This window comes from Lycorma delicatula, chromosome 9, assembly GCF_047948215.1.
Source record: "Lycorma delicatula isolate Av1 chromosome 9, ASM4794821v1, whole genome shotgun sequence".
NCBI lineage: Eukaryota > Metazoa > Arthropoda > Insecta > Hemiptera > Fulgoridae > Lycorma > Lycorma delicatula.
Window position 1 is genome coordinate 100,869,828 of NC_134463.1, and position 15,485 is coordinate 100,885,312.

At 28.6% G+C, this 15,485-nt stretch overlaps 1 protein-coding gene across 4 annotated transcripts in view; it reads right to left on the bottom strand.

Annotated features, from left to right (window-relative positions):
* LOC142330132 (homeotic protein antennapedia-like) overlaps positions 1–15,485 on the bottom strand; it is a 485,876-nt gene that overhangs the window by 87,873 nt on the left and 382,518 nt on the right. The window contains exon 1 of one of the 4 annotated variants that reach the window (XM_075375221.1): positions 4,088–4,142. The exons of the other annotated variants lie outside the window; for them this stretch is intronic. The gene's annotated coding sequence lies outside the window, so the exon portion shown is untranslated. Of the gene's footprint in view, positions 1–4,087; positions 4,143–15,485 lie in introns of those variants that run through there. 4 annotated transcript variants of the gene reach the window in all.

Sequence of the window (15,485 nt, forward strand, 5' to 3'; positions counted from 1 at the left end):
TTTTAAAGTTTGACAAATCTGTAAATAAAAATGAAATTGTAAATTTTTCTGACCGTCGAGTAAAATCCATTAACCATTTATATAAAATTAAACATTAAAAATTATGCCCTGTTTGAAAATATTTATTTTTTCTATTTTCAGTCACAAAGCTGTCACTAATGATTTATGTCATAATGTACACAATAAGTACGCTTAAAAAAAAATTATAAAATTACGCAATCAAGTTGGTCTTACAAAAAATAATTTTACGTTAAAACTTACAAAAAAAATCATAATAAAATGATATAAACATTATAATAAACTCTCTATAAAAAAATGTTAAAATTAATATCATTCAAATCCTAATTCTAGAACAACATAATATTTTTATCGGTATATACTACCGAATTTAATGTTAAAAATAAACATAATAAAAACAAATGTTATTTTTTGACCGTTAAAAATATCGATAACTTTTGACCACTGATAGGTGGTTTATCACTATGTATATCAAATCATGCACTACATTTAGTTTAAACTTGTACTAATTAATCAAAATATAATTTATTATGTATTTTTTTTAGAAATTAATGGCGCCACTTTATACGTTTCTTTAACAGGATAATAAAAAAAAAGTTATATTACATCATGAATTTAAACAATTCATTTTCTACATAAACTTATTTAAAAAAAGAGGTGAATTAGAAATAATAGTTCAATTAAACGGTTACACGAAATGAAAAAAATATTAAAAATTCATCACGTTTTTTTTCAACAAATTGTTAAAAAATTAATTAGTTAAAAAATTAACTAATTAATAAAATAGTGTTAACTGCGGCAAATAACTGTATAACTAACCTTAAATTTATTCTCAAAATATGTTAATAAAAACAAATAATCAGTCGTTATGTTAATCGTTATCTTTCACGGTATCTTGCAATCATGTAAGTGTACTTCATAAAATTAGTGGGCCACGTGTTAGATTTCAAAAGATTGGAAAATCACGGGGAAGCGCTGTGAAAGACAAAATTTGAACTATATTATTCCCAGTAAAAGTTAATAAATTTCAAATTGTAATACAATTTTTTATCGAAAATCATATTGAAACCGACTTATATTTTATTCTAATCCTCAAATATATTTACGATTTTTACATATATTTCTTACGTTCAGGGATGGGCGCACACTCGTGTAAACACGATAACAAAACGGCTTCATAATTTCACGAGTTGTACATTTTTTAATAGAGATACATACTTTAATAACAAATGAAATCGTTAGAGGAAGCGTAGATAATAAACCCCAATTACTGTGACAAGCTTGTAATATGTAACTTTATGACCGTTTCAATAATATCCAGAAAATCTCGGGAACGTTAGAAGACTCCTACAGGAATGATCATTAGCGAAAGGAATATTCTGTAGCAGATAGCCTACCCTAACCGACCGACCGACCGACCGCCCACCCAAAACTTGTATTTCCATTCCGCATCCCACAACCCTCTGAGCATTGAGCCGAATGAGACTCAACGCCCTGTTAAGGTATAATCCAATTCGGTTCAACATGGCGGCACGAGGAAGTAAGGTTACCCCCCTGTACACAGTACTACTGTAGTACCTAAGTAGCTACAGAATATTCGCATTAGTTGGAAACCCCGATTCTACGTTTTCCCCCTTTCCGTTCGTTTACATACAAACACACCCACGTATACTAAATTATCCTTTGTCTTTCTGTATAGTACTCTCTTTGTTGTCTTTAAAACCAAACAACGTACTCTTAACACTTGTTAAGCTTTTCTACATAAACCTTCCTACTACCTCTTATGTGTTCTGTTCAAAACAAATCATAGACGAAATTAAGTTGTTACAAATTTCATACAGCTATTTTATGATAAAAATATTTGTAATTTAAAAACTTTTATAAAAATTTTCATTATTTAAAAATATTGAGAAGTAAAAATAACCAATATTTTATATTCTAATTTTAACCCAAATGAATTAAAAAGATGATTATTTTTAATTATTTATTTTATTATTTATCGTAAACTATATAAATAATTATTCTTAATCGACCTTCGAAAATTTACTTATGTAAGGATTTGATAAAATACCAGATTTTTAGGATTATAATAAATTAAAAATTTAGGTCTGTATACCGATAAATAAAATCCATAAAATTTTAAAATTACAATATATTTTTGAATAATAATATTTAATAATATATTTTTAAGTATTAAAAAAAATTATATAATAGTTTTTTTCTAATTTAACAGCATTTTCATACCCTCAATATTTCTCTTTTACCATTATACCGGGTGATTCAAAAAGAACTTCACAGCTTTAAAAATTTATTTAGATAACTTACAGATACGGTTGAGGTCTCACTCCATAAAAAAAATCATATTTGTCATCCAACATTCACTTTAGTTCGATATGGCTTCTCTTTGTAATGCGACACCTGAAGTCGATTTAATTCCAGACTGTATCCAGCAAGTTATCTCTGCAGCTACAGCGTTAATTCAATCAGCAGGTAAAGATCGTACATAAACTGATCTTTAATGAAACTCCAAGGGAAAAAAATCTGGGGGCAAATCCAGGCAGCGAGTTGGCCATGCGATTGAACCTTCGCGATCGAAATCGATCTGCGAATCGAGTATCAAGAAAATATCGTGGAAATCCCCTTGTCGATAGTAATGGCGTTCATCCTGATCGTCATCGTTTAACCGAGGAATCGGAAAATTTTGAACCGTGTCCAGATAGACGATACCATTTACGATTGCCTACTGGAAGAAGAACGGACCGTACGGTGTTTTTCGCTTAGGCTGTAAAAAACATTGACCTTAGGGCTATCACGAATGTGCTTTAAAGTTTCATTAGGGTTTTGCTATTCCATGATCAGCAATTATGGGGTTTAGTTACCTTGCCTTTGTGGTGAAACGTTGATTTATCACTAAAAATTACATCGCTTAAAAATGTATCGTCGTCTGCAATTCTATTCATCATTTTTACACAAACTACAGCCGAGCAACTTTGTCATCATCTGTAATGCGTTGAACCGCGGTTAGTTTGTACGGCTTCAAGCGCAATCGTTTACCTAATACGCGCCAAATCGTCGTTTGCGAAATGCCGGTCTCACGTGACGCACATCGAGTTGATTTCTTTGGACCGCGAGTAAATCTATCTCTGAGTTTTTCCACAGCAGCTTCAGGGACGCGTAAGCGTCCTGGTGATTTTGTATGTTTAACAACATTCTCGACGAAGGTTTGGTGCCACAGGGAAATTGTATGCATACTAGGAGGCTCTCTTCCCTACCCTCTACGAAAAATACGTTGAATTACAGTCGTTGGCTACAAACGGTGAACCAAATCACACAGTGGGCACGTCCCGTACCAGTAAATGTAGCCATTTTTAACAACACAGGTGACAACGCCGGTGGCCACTGATGAACTAATAAACTACTGGTACTAATGAACTACACGAGTCAAACTTGATATTTTTATTATTAAACGAAACCTCAATCGAATCTGTAAATTATCTAAATAAATTTTTATAGGTTTTTAAAGTTGGGAAGGTCTTTTTCAATCACGCGGTATATTTATTTCATTTCAAACGTAAAAGGAAACGTAAATAATTATTATAAATTAAAAAATTTAATAAAGAAATAAATTGTGTTCGTAAAAACAGGATTAGGACCTTTTTCGGTAAGCGGGTACCACATTTTTTCTCAAAAATAACAATAAAAAACGTGCATTTTTACATTTTTATAACAATTACCAAATAACCTTTTTACTGAAAAAGGACCAATTTTCCATATTAATGATCAACCCTGGATTAGTCTTCTATATTTTTTTTTTTATTTCTACTCGTCGATTTTATTCAAATATGGGTTTTCCAATATAACCATTATTACTTATAATTATAAATATAATCTAATCAAACTTAAACTTCGCTCGCTAACCTTAACCAGTAAGTGTAGATTATGTTTGGTTAGATTATAACTATAATCTCTCTGCAAATACTCACTGATTTGGAACAAAAAAAGTGGTACCCGCTTACCGAAAAAGGTCCAAATATTATTAACTTATATTATTTTGATCTATATTACTTACAATTACTAAGGAGTTTGTCATCATAGTAAGGGTGCAAAACCTCTTCAACATACCTGAAAAAAAAATTATCATAATTGTTTTATTCATTTTAATAAAATATAAATAGAATAACCACAGTAAAAACTTAAATATTTGATGTAAATAAATATATTTCGTTTGTTATTTATTATATTTATTTTGTTTTAATAGCCTCATTTTTATGGACCAGTTTTTTAAATTATTAACATAATTAAGATATCAGACGACAACCTTAAAGAGATCATTGTAGAAAAAAATATTTCTTAATAATAATTCTCAGTAAAATATTGATCAAAATTTCCGTTAATGGGAATAAAACCAACATATTTCTTTTTCTAATTATATACTAATAACTGATATACTAATTGTAAAAACTTCTGATGTAAACACTACATGTCTTCCTTGTACGCCTATTAAATTACATACATAAATTTTCTTACAATGAAAAGTACATAAAATTTTATTTCATTAATAACTTCTAATATTTTTTCATAATTTTTTTTATTATTATTTATAGTATTTTTTTCTTTACAATCAGAGGTTAATAATTATTAATAAATCAATATATTTAAATTTAAAAAAAAAAATTAAAAAAAAAAGGAAATGAACACTGATTCGAACCGAGTGCCTACCCTTTGAAAGATCTAAATATTTCATTAATTAAAATTTTATTTGGCTATAACTCTGGAACCAATAAAAATAAGTACCAGTTATTATATCATTGAAAAGCTCTCAATGAAGGCTTTTTTACTGCACGTAATCCAATTTTTTTTTGATTTTGGGCTTTTTGGACACTTTTGTTCCATTCGGTTGCTATCAAAAGGAGAAGTGCACATCTAAATGTTACAACAGTTCTAAATACAAAATTTCAACATCGTACGACTAATAGTTTTTGAGTTATGCGAGATACATACACACAGACGTCACGCCGAAACTAGTCAAAATGAATTCAGGGATGATCAAACTGGGTATTTCTGTTGAAATCTGAAAACCGAAATTTTTCACGATCACAATACTTCCTTTACTTCGTACAAGGAAGTAAAATTGGAAACAGGTATAGTATTTTAGTGAAAATATTATTATTAAAGAATATTACCAATAATACATTTTAACAGAATTTACTGAAATTTTAATATAATTTGTATTAAAACAAAATAAATATATTAAATCAACTATAATATATGCAACAAAAAACAAAAAAAAAAAAACAAAAGGTAAAATAAATAAATTATATTTTGAATTTAAAAAAAAAAAAAATTAATCTAAATAAGCAAAAGACTACATAAATGTTATTTCTAATCTCATGCACAGAGCGCAGAACTTGCAGCTACGGCTAATAAACCCATTCATGACATTCAGCGGAATTTTAGCAGTTCTGCCGATTTTAGTAGTATTTTTAGTAATTCGACTTGCTGTATTGAGCCGGATTATTGAAAAACGAACAAGATGTCAACAATTTCTGAAAAACTGACGGATAATGTTAAAATATATTTTATATTCATGTATTAAAAAACTCTGCCGGAATTTGCGTAACCTATTCTAATCGTTAAAATAGTGGAAAATATTCTCGTAAACATACATCCAAAACTGTTTCGTTTGCGCACAGCTAGTGAAAGATTTTGCTCGGATTTCAGCTACCCTGGTAAAATGAGTTCGTACTAAAATTTTTGGGACGTTAATTAAAGGGTAGAATTAGTCATTTCTTATGGTTTTTGAATACAAAAATCGAAAAAATAAGTCTCAAAACTGTATCTGCAGTAGTTTTTGAGAAATCTGGGGTAAAAATCAATAAATTGGGGTTAAAACCCTGTTTTACATTCGTCGTACAATAACTTTGTTAAATGTGTAATAAAACGTAAAACCTTTAAACAAAACTTCTTGAGAATTTAATTCTGAAAAAAAATAGTGTAAGATCAGTTTCAAAATTACCAGTGTAACATAAGTTGAATAAAACGAAGAAAAATTTGAATTTTATTTAGAAACTTTAGTCACTAGACCAAAACGCATTATACGTACCAGTTTATAACAAATGTTCAAAAATGAGCCCGCCATTTTCAACAAATTTCTTGACGTACTTCTGTACTGCTTTTGTTGCTCTATTTTGTTCTTCATGTCTGTCCTAAAGTCGCTCAGCTGTATCCATAATGCAGACAATTAATTCCCTACGAGAATGTATTTTTATTTGTAAACAATATCTTTCAGCCATCCCCAGACGCAAAATCTAAAGGCATTACATCAAGCGATCTAAGGTGGCTAGGATGTGAACCTCCACGATCGATCCATTTCTCAGGAAGATGATTTATGTGAATGGAAAAAGTACAAGAGAAGTTGGGAAGAGTGCCATTGCATTGGAAGTATATTTGTTACCTAAGCGCTAGAGAAACATCTTCGTGGAGCTGCGGCAATTAAAGAATTACAATTCTTCAAGAATTGTAATTCAGTACTTACGTGGCCAGGTAATATGAACGGTCGAAATATCTGATTGTGAAGAAGGCTGCGGCATACATTGATGGTAAATCGGTGTTGAAAATTGGCTTCTACCTTTTCATGAGGATTTATGTCTACCAATAGTATGCTCATTGCATAAGCCGCTAACGTCATCTCGAGTGAAATTTGCCTGATCGGTTAAAAAAACATACTTGTAGAGTTTACCATTTGTATTCCACCAATTACAGAACTCCAAGCAAAGCGGGTCGTCACCTGGATGCAGATGACGAACTGACTGTTTATGATAAGGATAAAATTTGTTTTAAGTATCCTCTAAATCATCGAATGCAAAACTCCAATCCGTAAAGAAAGAGTTCGTGTACTGACGCTTGGACATCGACAATAATTTCATCAATAACAGCGTGGTGTTGGACAGATCGTTCGTAGTTGGTACGATTACTAGCTAGTGAATCTGTTTCACGAAAACTGCGCTAATTATTTTGGATTTCTAACGCGATTCGGAAAACCTATTTCATATTCTACTGCAGTAGTTGTAGCATTACCATTTCACACACCTAAAATGAATAACGTATCAGCGTATTTCTCTGTTGTAGATAAGTACGGCATTGCTTCAATAGAAAATCGGTCACGTCAAAACTAAAATTCACAGAAAACCTTCGCTAACTACAGCACAGTTCACGGTACCCGATTTACTTAATATACCTAACACTTTTTTTTTAAATGAAAAGTATATAAAATTTTATTTCATTAATAACTTCTGATATTTTTTTATTTTTTATTTTTTGTTATTATTTAATTATTATCGTAAAAAAATTGTTTTATAATCAGTGGTTAATAATTATTAATAAATCAATATCTTTAAATTTAAAAAAAAGTAAAACGGAAATGAAGTCCGATTCAAAACGATGTCCATTCCCCTTGTAAGAACCAAATATTTCATTAATTAAAATTTTATTTCGCTAGAACTCTGGAACCAATGAATATAAGTACCATCTACTTATATTGTTGAAAAGTTCTTAATGAAGGTTTATCACTACAGTTAAGAAAATGTCCAAAATCCAAATTTTTGGGATTTTGGGCTGTTTTGGACACTTTTCTATCACTCAATTGCAATAAAAAGGGGAGATGCACAACTAGACGTTACAGCAGTCTTAATTCCAAAATTTCAACATCCTACGGCTAATTGTTTTTGAGTTATGCGAGATACATACGTACATGATACATACGTAGATGTCATGTTGAAACTAATAAAAATGTATGCGTCATACATAAGTACAGACGTAACGCGAAACTAGTTAAAATGGATTTTCCCGTTGAAATATGAAAACCGAAATTTTTCGCGACACAATACTTCTTTTATTTCGTACAAGGAATTAATTATTATGTAAATAACCTTTCATTATTTATTTTTATTTTACAACTGTTGTTTAATTCCAGTTTTTTTCTTTTTCAACAGCATTTTTTAACAGTGAATTTGCTTTTTTTCTACATTAAATAAGTACTTTTCTGACAACTGTAGCAATGTACTTTTTCTAAATAAAATTCGAATTATTCTAACTTTTCTTTGTTTTATTCAACTTATCTTACACGTTTTTTTTTTATGTTTATTATTGGTATTTAACAATGTACGTCAAACATAAAAAAGGGGTTTCCACCACAATGGGACGTATTAATCCACAAAAAGTGATTAACTCTGCTCCTGAATTAACGTCCTAAAAATTTCAGTACGCTCTCATTTCACATGAGCAGCTAAAACCCCAGCGAAATCTTTCACTAGCGGTAACTCGCAAAAGAAGCATTTTGGAATATAATGCGACATTTTTTAAATTATTTTCATGAGTAGAATACGTTATGAAAGTCCCGTGAGTACTTCGTAATACTCTGTATATATACATATACATATATATATATATATATATATATATATATATATATATATATATATTGTAAATAGACTTACTCAATTTGTAACCAGTTACAATTTCTGCAAAAAAAGATTAGTCTTGAAAGTTTATTTTATATATAGGTCTACTAATATTAAAAAAAAAAAAAAAAATGGTTTCCAATGTTCTTTATATATATATATATATATATATGTAATCTAACGGATGTGTTGAAGGCTATCGGAGGTTAATGATTCCACATGATTCATTTCTGTCGTACAGGTTTTGTAAAAGGTTTTTTTTATCAGATTTTTTTTTTATCTAGTCAGGACGCTCATGCAAGCGGGCTTTATTGATCTGATTAAACTTTCGGTAAAATTTCCACAGCTACCTGTTTAATGTTATTATCCATTTCTTAAGTGTTTTGATTTAATTCATGACCATAATTATCCGTATATTGATTTTCAAAAGTGGTCTTCTGATTACAATTTTCGTAATTTAACGATAGTGCTTGGAAGTAATGTCCGGGATATGAAAATCATACGTATAAGTGATAATCCGACTTGATAATTTGTTTTTAGAAGTGTAACGATATTACCAAGGGTATAGAAATAATGGATAGCCTGAATGATAGATATTCCAAGATACATAATGCCGGGTAATTGATCGATCACCGTTTGTTATACACGAAAATTTTGTGACATAGGCATGCATCGTAAATTTTTGTTGCTTTCCTGGTTATTTTATCATAGTTCTATAAATCCGTTAATCTATTTAAATGAAACTGATTATACTTTTATGTAGCTAAGTTTTGAGACCTTTATTATATTTAAATTACGAATAAAATAACTGTTCCATCGTCAAATCTAAATCGTAATAAATTTTATTTACGTAATGTATTTGTTATTACATACGGATAAAAGCATTTACTAATTAAGAAGGTACTATAGTAGAACGTTTCATTAAATACATTTATTAATAAGAGCAATAAATGAAACTAATACGGTTTCGTATTATAATAAATTTGCGTTTTAAAGGGGTCCAACATATTTTAATTAGTATTTCGTATACAAGTCGCTTTCATTTAACATCTTATTAAATTCAATTTAATCCTACGTTGTTAATACAGTTTTTTTTGATCGGAAGAAATAAATACTTCTACATATTCAAGGAATGTGTTTTTTTATAAATATTTTACAATCGGGATGAAGTTGGAAACGTTGAAACAAAAGAGTAGGTAACAGGAGAAGTGCTGTCAAACATTGTTTGTACGTAGTGTAAGTTAAAAAGGTAATGACACAAACCTAATTCCTGTAAACCGGGGTGTAATTTCTAATTTACGGCGGGAATATCGGGACATGCCGAGAAGACCAAGCCAGAAACGAAAGCGGAAAGGGGGGGATTTTATAGGAAAAGGGGAAAACAGAAGAGGGGGAGATGGGAGAAGACCATAACTCATCACGGATGCAAAATAATTGATTCCAAGCAAGAATGTATTATAGGCGGGTTGTAGGTTCGTATAGCTGAGAAGCGCTGATCTGGAACGCTTATTCAGTTAGCCAGCGCGTTTCGCATTGATTTATCCCCCCTTTTCTCTTTACCCGATTCACAACCTCACTTCTCCTGCTGTATTCCACACACCGACCCCTTCAGTTTGCATCCAATCCGACCACCACCCGCATCAAAACTCCCACATATCACCGATACGTCCTCGCCCCGGAGATCCGGAGGCATCTCTTCGACCAAATATTCTATTCTCCCTGCTATCTTTCAATCGAACGAATTATTTGTTCGTTTGGATGAACAGTCATTTATATACGTATATATAAATATAAAAACAGATATATTTTTTTTTTAAATAAACAACCAATTTTAATTTTCCATTTATTCAAGATCCTTTCAGCATTACAAAAACATAATAAATAAAAATTACATTTATTAAATAATATAAAAACTTAAATAACACGACGTATTTCATGATGTACACGCTGTTGAAATTTCTAATGGTCACCCGTTCCTTAAATTGATACATTCATAATAAAAAAATCATTATTAAAGAAAAGTAATTTTGAGCGTATCAAAAGTGTAGCTTAAATTCTGTACATAATCACATTCATATTGGACGTATGTATTTTTCGAACGTTTATTTATTGTCAAAACGTACATAGTGATTTAAAACAATAACATAATCAAAAACAAATGACTGATATAATTACCTCATAAATAGGATATGGTAAAAACAACAGCCTAATAAATTTAATAAATACATATATATACATAAAACCCAACCTCCCGTTACCATTTTTTTTAATAACATTTCTTATTACAATATTAGAAATAAATATTAAAAAAACCGGGTATTTTTATGGACTACCATAATTGAAAGCATAAGATAAGATGCTTTATTGAAAGCATAAGAGTAAGTTTTCTTATTACAAAGACGAAAATTAAACCCTGTATCTACATCTAATGTATAGAAACCGGTTACCTGAATTTGGTTCTATACTTATGTTTTAATATTAATTTTTGGTACAATGACATTTCGCAACGGATACACTATACGTCTTTACGAAATTGACGGTGTTGTATAGCGTTGCAGCGAATGTTCCCTGATAGGTTTTGCATGGCATTGAACGCTTGGGAGTTCGTCGAAACGGCAAATAAAAAACTGGTAATTGCCAGGCACAGGTGGATCCTCCTTCGCCGAATTCATGTGGTGAAGCGTAGTAGGAGACGAGAACCCGTTCCAGAAAGTACTCGATGTAAAAAGGGGCCGCCGGAAGTAGTCATATAAAAGACTCAAGTAAATCATTCGTTATTTTTAAATTGAAATAATGCACGTAGCACGTAAATTAACAATGAATAAAGAAATTCGTTCGAAAAACCACCGATTTAAAAGGGACAGATGCGGTCAAAAACCCTTTGTTTTTCTTTATTTAATAATTTAATCTTTTTTTTTAATGAATCATAATTTTTGGGAAAATATTAATTTCTATTTAATAGAATTTTAGAATCTTTTTAATCCCTTTTACTTCAATTTTTTTTTTTAATTTAAAAAAAAATAAATGCAAAGTAATTTTTTTAAATATAAAAATTAGTAGCGTTGATTTAAGACAAAATTAATTCCTTTTAATTAATCCGACGATTTTAAAATTAAAAATGAGAAGAAAGTTATTTTTATCTTATATGTTAACCTGATCAGGCAAGATCATTAATTTTTAAATATTAAAAAGTATGAAATTGCTCAATAACAAAAATAAATCGATCCGTTGAAATCATTTCAATCATATATTTCATTTATTCAAAAGTGTAGTATCATTAAAACTAAAGAATATTATGTGGCTGTTTATACTCTTTGCTTAATGTTATTTAGAAATTATATATCATACAGCGGTAATATTATTAACGGTTTTACGTAATTAGAGCTGTTTCTATATTTTAATATGAACTTTTTTTTCATTTGAAAGAATACTACATATTATTGTTTAAAAATAAAGAATAATTCCCATTATTTTGATTTCATAATACTATTACATAGAGTATTAGTTACGGAGAATTTTTCGACAGAATACTATTATTTTAAATTTTTCTCAAATAACTGGCAATATTTTCATGCAATATTACACAACAGAAAAGTATGAGAGTATCTTTGTATCATAATCCATTAAATAAGCAGGTTCTATAAGGGTTATATATATATTTCAACTAAAAATAAATTATTAAAATTGTTATTATAGAAATTCTATATAATCGAATCTGTGGTACTCAGTTTACATTTATATGTTTTATACAGAGAATAGAAATAATACATGAAAATTAGATACTTAGGAAAATACTTTACGCTAGATGTAAAACACAAATGTTAACTTCATAAGTGCTGAAATTATACGTGAAGTTTATTTACTTCTAAATTTTATATTTACGTATTCTAAATTTTCTTTTAAACGATAGTATAATTTATGATATTTAAAAATAATTATCTAAAATCTTTATATACTTTTAGATAAAATTATAAGCTAAACTACTTTCATTACTTCAATAAATCAAGCAGCCTAGACTAATTTACATTATCGACAATATGTTTCCTAATATATTTTTAAACGCATCAAATAAACAACGCGTAGTCTATAACATAAATTGTAATGTGCAATGTGGAAAGTATTATATACCAATATATACTATTCGTAACTGAAATAACAATAAAATTTTAAACAGCAGGGTTCCTGTTTAATATCACTAATTCAAAAATAAAATGTAAAATGAAGTACAGAATAATAAAACATTAATGAAAATCGATTACAATACTCTGAAAATACAACGCGTACCGTTTTTTTAATTCATAAATAACACCGCAACGAATAACAGAAATACATTAACCTGAGACATTTTAGTTTATTTAATCCAGAACTTTTAAAAAAAACACAAAAAAATTAAATTTAAAATCGATGGTAATTTGTGTCATAAATTTAAATGTCTACCGACCAGTTTGTTAAATGCCATCCGTAACTTAATGAAGATAAAAATCAGTTAGTTAATATTTTATAACCGTTCTCAAAAATAGAAATAATTTCATATCAACTTTAAAAAAAATTGGAATGCATTGCATGACTTTCCAAAACTGAAAAAAGTAGAGCTAAAAAAACAGAATATATAAAAGGTGGGAAGTAGATTTTAGATAAATGTTCTATAAATATCATAGCTTATGTAGAGTTTTTTCCTAAATCTAACACCCCTTTAATAAAGGCTAAAATAAGAAAAAAGATTTTTCTGCTTTTTGGATCCGGGATCCAAAATCTCTTGATAGCTTTATATATCAAGTATCAAAAAACTTTTGAAAAATATTTAAACCGAAGGAAAATAGATCAGAAGAACAAAAAAACGTAATCTATATAACATTTTATAATAAATCTATGAAAAAAGCCAATCCCGAGCTGATAAATCTGAAACTTTGTTATGTAAATATATAAACTAAATGACTAAATCAAATCAGAAATTAGTTAGGGATTACGATATTCATATTTAACACCCAAACTTTACGTAAAATTACGTCAATATTTTATCATAATTTCTAAACGTAAGTGGTTTTGTTTAAAAGTCACGTACATTTCTGAAAAATTATGAGGTCATAACCTTATTTCATTTCAGTAATAATCTTTTTTTAAAAGTAATAAATATTGAAAATATTGCCTGGTTTTTTATTTTTATTAATTTCATTAAAAAAAATTCCAATTTAAGAGACGTTAAATTCGTATTCATAAGATCGATGGCAGTTCAAGGTTTAAACGTTTTATGGGATAATTAAATTAATTAAGATAGCGTACTGACAATGTTATTGGACAAATATTTATCAGTTGTATTACATAAGACTAGTCAAATAACATATTTTTGTTTTTTAAATTATTTTTATTGCAGATATTTATCAAACATTTAAAGAAAGAAAAATTACATTCTATACGTACATTAATTGCAGATCGTTTGAAGCTAGTCAGCGCAAAGATTTATAGAATTTTATTTATTTTAAAAATGTGGCCAAAAAAAATATTAAACTTATTTTTAGGTAAACCATTTTAAACGACTAATAGAGTCGTTTCAAGTGTTTCTCTTAATCGGGTCGATATTGGTTTTAAGACTCTCTCTTTTTTTAAGTCAAACATTTTTAATATCTAAAAATTCAGAAATTTCTTCGGTTTTTAAACCTTCTAATATTCGTTATTGATTTCAATCAGTAATAAACATAAATACGATAAACTTTATTTATTTTAAGATATTTAAGTTCAATAATGTAAAAAATACAAATAGTTTATTTTTTTTAATTTTAGAGAAGTATAATTTTTAATTTTAATGTAAAGATTCATAATTTCCAAAACATAATTTCATAATTATGTATTAATAGTGAGCAACTTAAGTTTTGTTTAAAGTGTATGCACAACAACCGTTTTTAAAATTAAATTTTTTACAATCGCAACCTATTATCTTACCGATTAAAATACGATATTGTCGCGCGTATAAACGAAAAAATTTATAATGATTGGTCAGTTATGACGAAATGAAGTTTGTACTATATAATGAAAAATTACAACGATTCATTTAATCAGTTTGATTTCAAGAATTACAAATGGTAATCCATTAGAGAAAATATTAAAAAAATTACAGATTTCGGGGAGGTGGAAAAGAAAAGATCCAGATCATGCAATCACAAAAAAGAAGAAACAATTTAGTAAAATAATGAAAGCATGAAGGAGAAAGAGGAACGAGTTGAAAAAGAAATTACAAGCATATTTCAGGAGATGGTCAAGATCGGCAATAATAATAATAAAAATGTATAAATTATTTAAAACAACATATTATTTATTCTGTCTTATATACGGTAATCATTGTTCCCACTTATTTGAACTAGTTCTTATTAATATATTTTCCGATAAAAAATGTCTAAAATGAAAATTCTAGATATACCATTCATTGAAGAAGCAGTCATTGCTTTCCCGAAAGAACAGGATTCTGGTTTTTTAATTCGTATAAACGTAAAAACGGTCAAACATCGAAATGGTAACAGAAAAAGAAAACCAATTTAATATATTTACATAGATCATGATGGCGACATCATTCCATGTAACATCCTTTGAAAGACACCCTTCATTCTATTAAGATTCTTGCCGAACAATAAGTAAATAATTATCAAATAAACACTTAATATTATACATACAACTAATAAAAGCAATCACAAAATTTATTTTAATGGAAAATAATTAGACCTCCTCCATAAATGTTAATACATATATATTAGGAAAAAGTCTGATCTGTAAACCACGTAACTTTCTTGTACGCCTATTAAAAGATATTTACACATTGTTTTTAAATAAATAAATACATAAACTTTTATTTCATTAATAACTTATCATATTGTTTTTTTATTGTAAACTTTTTTACAATCAGAGGTTAATAATTATCAACAAATCAAAATATTATAATTACAAAAAAACAAAGATAAAAAAAGCAGATAAAGTCGGATTGAACCGATGTGCTTTCCCCTTGTAAGATCCAAATATTAC